This window comes from Sciurus carolinensis, chromosome 18, assembly GCF_902686445.1.
Source record: "Sciurus carolinensis chromosome 18, mSciCar1.2, whole genome shotgun sequence".
Classification (NCBI taxonomy): domain Eukaryota; kingdom Metazoa; phylum Chordata; class Mammalia; order Rodentia; family Sciuridae; genus Sciurus; species Sciurus carolinensis.
In genome coordinates this window covers 17,538,377-17,544,877 of record NC_062230.1, presented here as the reverse complement: position 1 = coordinate 17,544,877, position 6,501 = coordinate 17,538,377, and the positions used below count along the sequence as shown (strand labels likewise).

At 35.9% G+C, this 6,501-nt stretch overlaps 1 pseudogene; it reads left to right on the top strand.

Annotated features, from left to right (window-relative positions):
• The first annotated feature begins 314 nt into the window (after window positions 1–314).
• On the top strand, window positions 315–1,197 carry LOC124969849 (olfactory receptor 2M2-like; annotated as a pseudogene).
• Window positions 1,198–6,501: the final 5,304 nt, after the last annotated feature.

Below are 6,501 nucleotides of genomic sequence, written 5' to 3'. Positions count from 1 at the left end.
AGGATAAACCACCCCGCACATTTGACTTAATTTGTTGCTCAAAATGGATTTGAACCATCTTGAGAAACCTCCTGTGTTCTTAACTCAAAATGTATCATGGCTATTGGGTTGCCTTTAAAAGGCACTTCAACCTAAAAATGAGACTCATCACCCATATTGCACAAATTTTTAAAAAAATCTATTTCTCAATAAATAATTTTCTCATTCAGAAGGAACATTATAGATGTGCTGTTCTAAAAGTGAAAATCTTGATATTCTATGACACAATCCTAGACATTCCTTATGTGCTGTATCTCCACAGTGAGCTGCTCACCATGGCCTGGTGGAACCAGAACTTCAGCCCCATCTTCTTCATGCTGGGCATCTTTGATCACATCCCATCCACACCTTCCTCTTCACTCTGTTCCTGGGAATCTTCACAGTGGCCTTCATGGGGAACTCCACCATGGTCCTACTTACCTACCTGAATGCCCAGCTACACACCCCCATGTACTTCCTCTTCAGTCAGCTCTCCCTTGTGGACTTCATGCTCATCTGCACCTCCGTTCCCAAGTTGGCCTTCAACTACTTGTCTGGCAGGAACTCCATCTCTCTGGCAGGCCATGGGATCCAGATATTCTTCTAGGTATCCTCTTGGCTGCAATGGCCTATGACCTCTATGTGGCCATTTGCCACCCATTAAGATACCCAGTTCTCATAAGCTAGAAAGTCTGTGGCCTAACAGCTTCTTATTTCTGGGTCCTTGTTGCTTTGTCCTTTCCATACTGTGGTTCTCAGGAATACCTCACTTTTTCTATAATGTCCCTGCCCTGCTCACCCTCATGTGCATGGACCCTTTGACATTTGAAAGAATAATATTTTTCTGCTGTATCATTTTGCTTCTATTCCCTGTAGCAATCATCATTGCTATCTATGCTCATGATATTCTGGCTGTCATTTTCATAGGGTCTGAGGAGTCACCACAAAGCTTTTGCCACCTGTTCCTCCCACCTTATGGTGGTGAGCAAGTACTATAGAGCAACCAGGTTCATCAACATGCTGCCCACTTCTGACAGGTTCCCCACCCAGAAAAAGATGGTGTCAGGCTTCTACGCCATCCTCACCCCCATGCTGAATCCCCTCATCCACAGCCTGCAAAATAGGGAGGCGTCCAGGGCATTCATGAAGGTGCTAGGGAAGAGAAAATCTGGAGAGTGAGTTGGCTCTAATTGTTACACATTCCATGCTTAATTTTTAAGTTTATGACTTTAACCAATATAAGTTGATAACAAAAATTGTTACACTGAAAATTTTATGCTCAACCACATAAGATTTGGAATTGAAGAATATTGTACAGACTTATTTGCTAAAAATATTTCTCTTTTTCTTGTTGTGGCAAAACTTGATGTACAATTGTAAGTGAATATTTGTAGCAAGAAGTATAGAACTACATTGTTCATTTTCATAATAATAACACATTATATTTGCCCATCATAATACCCATTGTTTGCATTGATTAAACCTACTATATCTTTTAACAAATAGCATTTAACAAATAGTACTTTTACATTTGCTGGCCAATAACTCTCATGAGTCCAATTCATAACTTAGGCTGATAAATTTGTCCAAAAGTAACCAAATTAATTTTAAGTATTAAAAAACTAATTAAAATTAACCAAATGGAGAAAAATCATTATTTTAATGATTATTTGCAATACTGAGATTATCTTGTAATAGACACTATATTCCTCTAGACTGCAGTAGATTTGTTTCCACTTATTTTCTGATACTACAGACATCATTTACATATCTGGAAGGTTGAAATATGAACATGATTCTTCAAAGCATAAACTTACTCGCCATAGATATTCTGATTCTTACTTGAGTCAAACACAGCAGTTGCTTGGAAATGCAGTCAATTTTTTAGGTAGTCCAGATTTTCTGAAGTCCATAATTGAGTGTATATTTTATGTATAACAAAAGTATATATGTATTTTTGTGATGTTTGTATGGAATTTAATGCCCTTCTGGAGATTTTTGCATTTTTTAGGAAAAAACATTATATTTTAATATAAAATTTAACTTTTCTCTTAAAACTCTATTATAGCATTCACACTGTATTTGTTTTCTTTTGTGTATAAAAGTTACCACCACCTGGGTACTATAAAGAACAACCATGTGTCTTGTTATAAATTATATTGGTCAGTGCCAATATTACTAGAACTTCAGCTTAGGGTCTTGCAATGTTGAAATCCAAATGTTGCCTGGAATTCAAGTGTCATTCAAAGTTCAGGGTCACTTTGTCTTTTTCAGATGGTGCTGTACATTCACAACACATTGCTCCCATTTATATGCTGACATGTTCATTCATGCTGCCAAATGAATACTGATATGAGGAGGTATGGATTGCAAGGTTGATTTGTGGTTACATGATAAAATACCCTGAAATACAATGTTAAATTAACTTGCATATTTTAGAGGCTGTAAGAAAGGTAATGATGCAAGGAGGTAGATGATATACAGAATCCAGAGATGACTTTCAAGAGAGAGGCTATAAAGAGATGGTATATTTTATGGATGAAAAAGAAAGCCAAGAACCAGGTGTGCTGACAAACACCTTCAATCCCTGGCATTTAGGATTGAAATATTGAGATAGGGAACATTTCTAGCAGTCATGAAGCCCTAATATCCTCAGTTCTATTAAACAAACAAACAAACAGCATCAACAATCAAAGGACAAATCCTAACATATTTCATATTATAATAATAAAGTGATGGGTAAAATATGAACAAGAAAATAAACAGTAGGAGGAAAAGGAAGGGCAGGAGTAGGATCAAGAGACAAAGGGGGTGGAGTTTCAGTGTGGTCACAAATGAATAAGGAAAGAAGTTAATGTGTTCAACTTCAGGCCACTTGTGATTGAAACCCTAGGGGAACAAAAGAAGATGTTTAACGCATGTACTTGAAAATACAACAATGAATTTCAGGAATAATCTGAGGTTAGAAACTGAAATTTGAAAAGCATTCCCATTGAGGAAAATATGAAGACATAGCCAATGCGGGTTACAATTATGAAACATTAATTTTTAATCCCTCATAAACCTAACAAAATATGTACATGTATATTAATTTTTTTAAATCTTCCTGAAAGACATAAAGGAATGAACAAACTGAATACAATTATAAGTTCATGGATAGAAAGATTCAATAATGTCAAGGTATCAGTTTTTCCCAAATAGATCCTTAATACAATCACAATCAAAATTCTTGAAAATTATTTGTGTACACTATTGTTATAGTTTATATGAAAGGCAGAGAATATATAAGAACCAAAATAATGCACTGCTTTTGAAAAATGCACAAAGAAGTCAATGAAATATATGTAGTCAACTGATTTAGAGCTATGCAAAGGTAATCAACTGAATTTTTTTCAAAAAAGGAACACATAAAATGATGGAAAAAGATATTCTCTTCAGAAGACTGACATAGTACAGGAAGAGGATTTAGTGGAGGGAGAATGGAAGGACATGGGAAGTAGTGGGAAATGAAATTGTGCATGTCCATGCATGAAATACCACCATGAATTCCACAGATATATGTATACATACATGAGTATTATTTATTATATATTTATATTTTATATATATTCATTATATTTATATAAATATATATGAATGATCATAAAAATGAATGATAATGCAAGTCTTTGACCAGGAAATGATATTAACAAAGTGCTTATCTGGAATTACTGTTATAATTACTGTTATATATATTGCATAAAATTTGAACTATGGGAAAATGAACAGCCTATATAAAAAAATTGAATACAATGTAAGACACCTCGCCAGATAAGACACACTGATTGCAAATAAGCATTTGAACAATGTTCAGCATCGTATTACATCAGGGGATTGCAAATAAAACAACAAGATATCAGTACCAGCTAATTAAATATTGTGGCCTCAGTCTTTTAAAAATGTCTACACTAAATGCAGGGAAATTTATGGAGCAGCTGGAACTCTCTTTGCTGATTGAATGCAAAACAGAACAGTCACGTTGGAAGATGATTCACTGTCAATCAATTACAAATGGCTTTGTTCCTTCCACATAATATCAGCTAATCTAATATGACCTTAGTTTGTTGTGATTCATCCTCCAGTTCCAGCTTCTTCTTCAACCTTATTTCTCAGCATTTAATAGAATATTCTCCATTCCATGCATGCAGTTTATTTCCCATACATTCCCCTATGCCCAGTATTCTAGACTACTTACCTTGAAGGAAGGAAGAAAGAAATGAAGGATGTATGGATGTATGGATGGATGGATGGATGAAAGAAAGGGAAGGAAGGAAGGAAGGAAGGAAGGAAGGAAGGAAGGAAGGAAGAAAGGAAGGAAGGAAGGAAAACAAGCAAATGCTTCTTGTTTCAATTCATTGAAATTCTATCAACTTACAGAAATGTTTCATTAAGACTAAAATGATAATTGAATAAATTTTGGCATTTTGTCAATAATATCATTAGGGATTTGTTTGTGTGTGTGTGTGTGTGTGTGTGTGTTTGTGTGTGTGTAAGAGGGAATCAAACAGACTCTAATTTACTTATCAGCTATTGAACTATTTAAGGTTCATTTCTGAACAAATCATCTTTGCACAGCTTGGCCTGCTTGCATGGTGTTGGCCATCTGCAATTTCCTATCTGTGGTGATTAGTATTGTGCATATTAACACCTGTGCTTTCTGAAGGTCTTTCCAGTGTGTCTTCTACCTCTCTTTATGGTTTAGGAAATTACGCATCACTTCTTAAGCTCACCTTCCCTCTGTGTCTGAGAGGTTTCTCCAGCTTTTAGTAAGGATTATGGCCACTCTCCACTATGCTTAGAGCTATATGGACAAGGAACTACCAGGGTCTCATGAAATAAAAGCTGTTTCCCACATCTTATACTTGCCTGTATTTCTTTCTGATAAACCCAAGGAACCCCATGGATGTCTCCAGAAACTTCCCTTACCCATTGCAAAGCCCAGGTCCCCAGGGATGCAGGTCTGGATGAGAAGCTTGTGGGTCCTCTAAGAAGATACAGAGGGAAGCTGGGAGCTCCACTGCCACCTGCTCCCGGCATTTCCTCCTCATGCAGAACTGTTGCCTGGACTCTGATCTGGGCCACTGAGAGTATTTATTATATGAAGGATAATCATACTGTTTGTTTTATTGTTTTTGTTTGTTTTAAATATTTTCTCATTTATTCATACTATTTTCTAAGGAGATGACAAAAAGAATTTTTCCTTTCTTCAATTTTTTGTGACATTAAAATTAAAGAATCAGAAATTTAAAGACTTGGGAAAGACACCAGGTGTCATGTTGCGAGCACTGGACCAGGGTCTTTCACTGAACCTCTGTGTGAATATCACCTGCCCAGCAGCTGATGGGTACAGGGCAGAGAGTTTCCAGCTTACCTGGAAGGAGCAGGCTCCCAGCTCTGCCTTCCTCATAGCCTCCCCATCTGTAAAATGACAGTGATCATATCCTCCCAGAAACAGCTCAGTGCTTTCCAGACATGGGAAATTAAAAAAAGATATATCAAGCAGTAAGGACAAGTGGGATCTGGAAATAATTGTGGCAGTGTTTTAAACAAATCTAATGAACACCATTAATATATGTTTAAATAAAGTCAATCTCACTAAAAACTGAAAATAGTCATTCAGTCTTTTATTTTACTCTATTTGTTCTAAGTAGTTGTATATGGCAGTAGAATGCATTTTTACATTTTGATAGATCATACATAAATAGAGTGTAATATATATATATATATATTTCCAATTACCATGAAATTTACAAACACAAGATACAATTCCATGGCTCCTAATATGTTCACAGGATTGTACAATAATGACACAATTTAATTTTAGGCAATGACTTTTTTTGGGGGTGCTGGAAGTGAACCCAGGGTCTCATACATGCTAAGCAATCATCTATCACTGATCTACACCACTAGTCCTTGTTTTAAATTTTTGTTATGAGATATGGATTTTCTAAGTCACCCAGGTTGAATTCAAATGATATCATTTACCAGCATATTTCCTGGAATGTACATATAATTTAATATTACATTATATATTTTTAAAGTATTTTAATATTGATGTTACACAATTCCATGTGTCAGTTCTCTGCTTTGTCATTCTTAATGATTGTTTTTCCCTAGATATATGTAAATTTAACAGCATATCTTTCAGCAAATCAAGAAATTAAAATGTTTTGTTTGAATAACAGAAGAACCAAATATCTCTTCTAATTATTAAAATCTTTGCAGTGTTTTGCCTAGAATTAAATATCCTATCCTTAACCCTCTCAAACACTCCCACTCAGTAGTGGAAGAGTGTGGATTACTGACAGTCACAACAAGTTTGAGGAGAAGACATTTTGTGAGAGAGTGTTGAAGAACCTGGGTGCTCCTCAGGGGCAGTCCTTGACTGAGGTCACCGGCTGTGGCCACTGAGGGATCCCTCTGAGAGAGGATTGACCAGTTCCT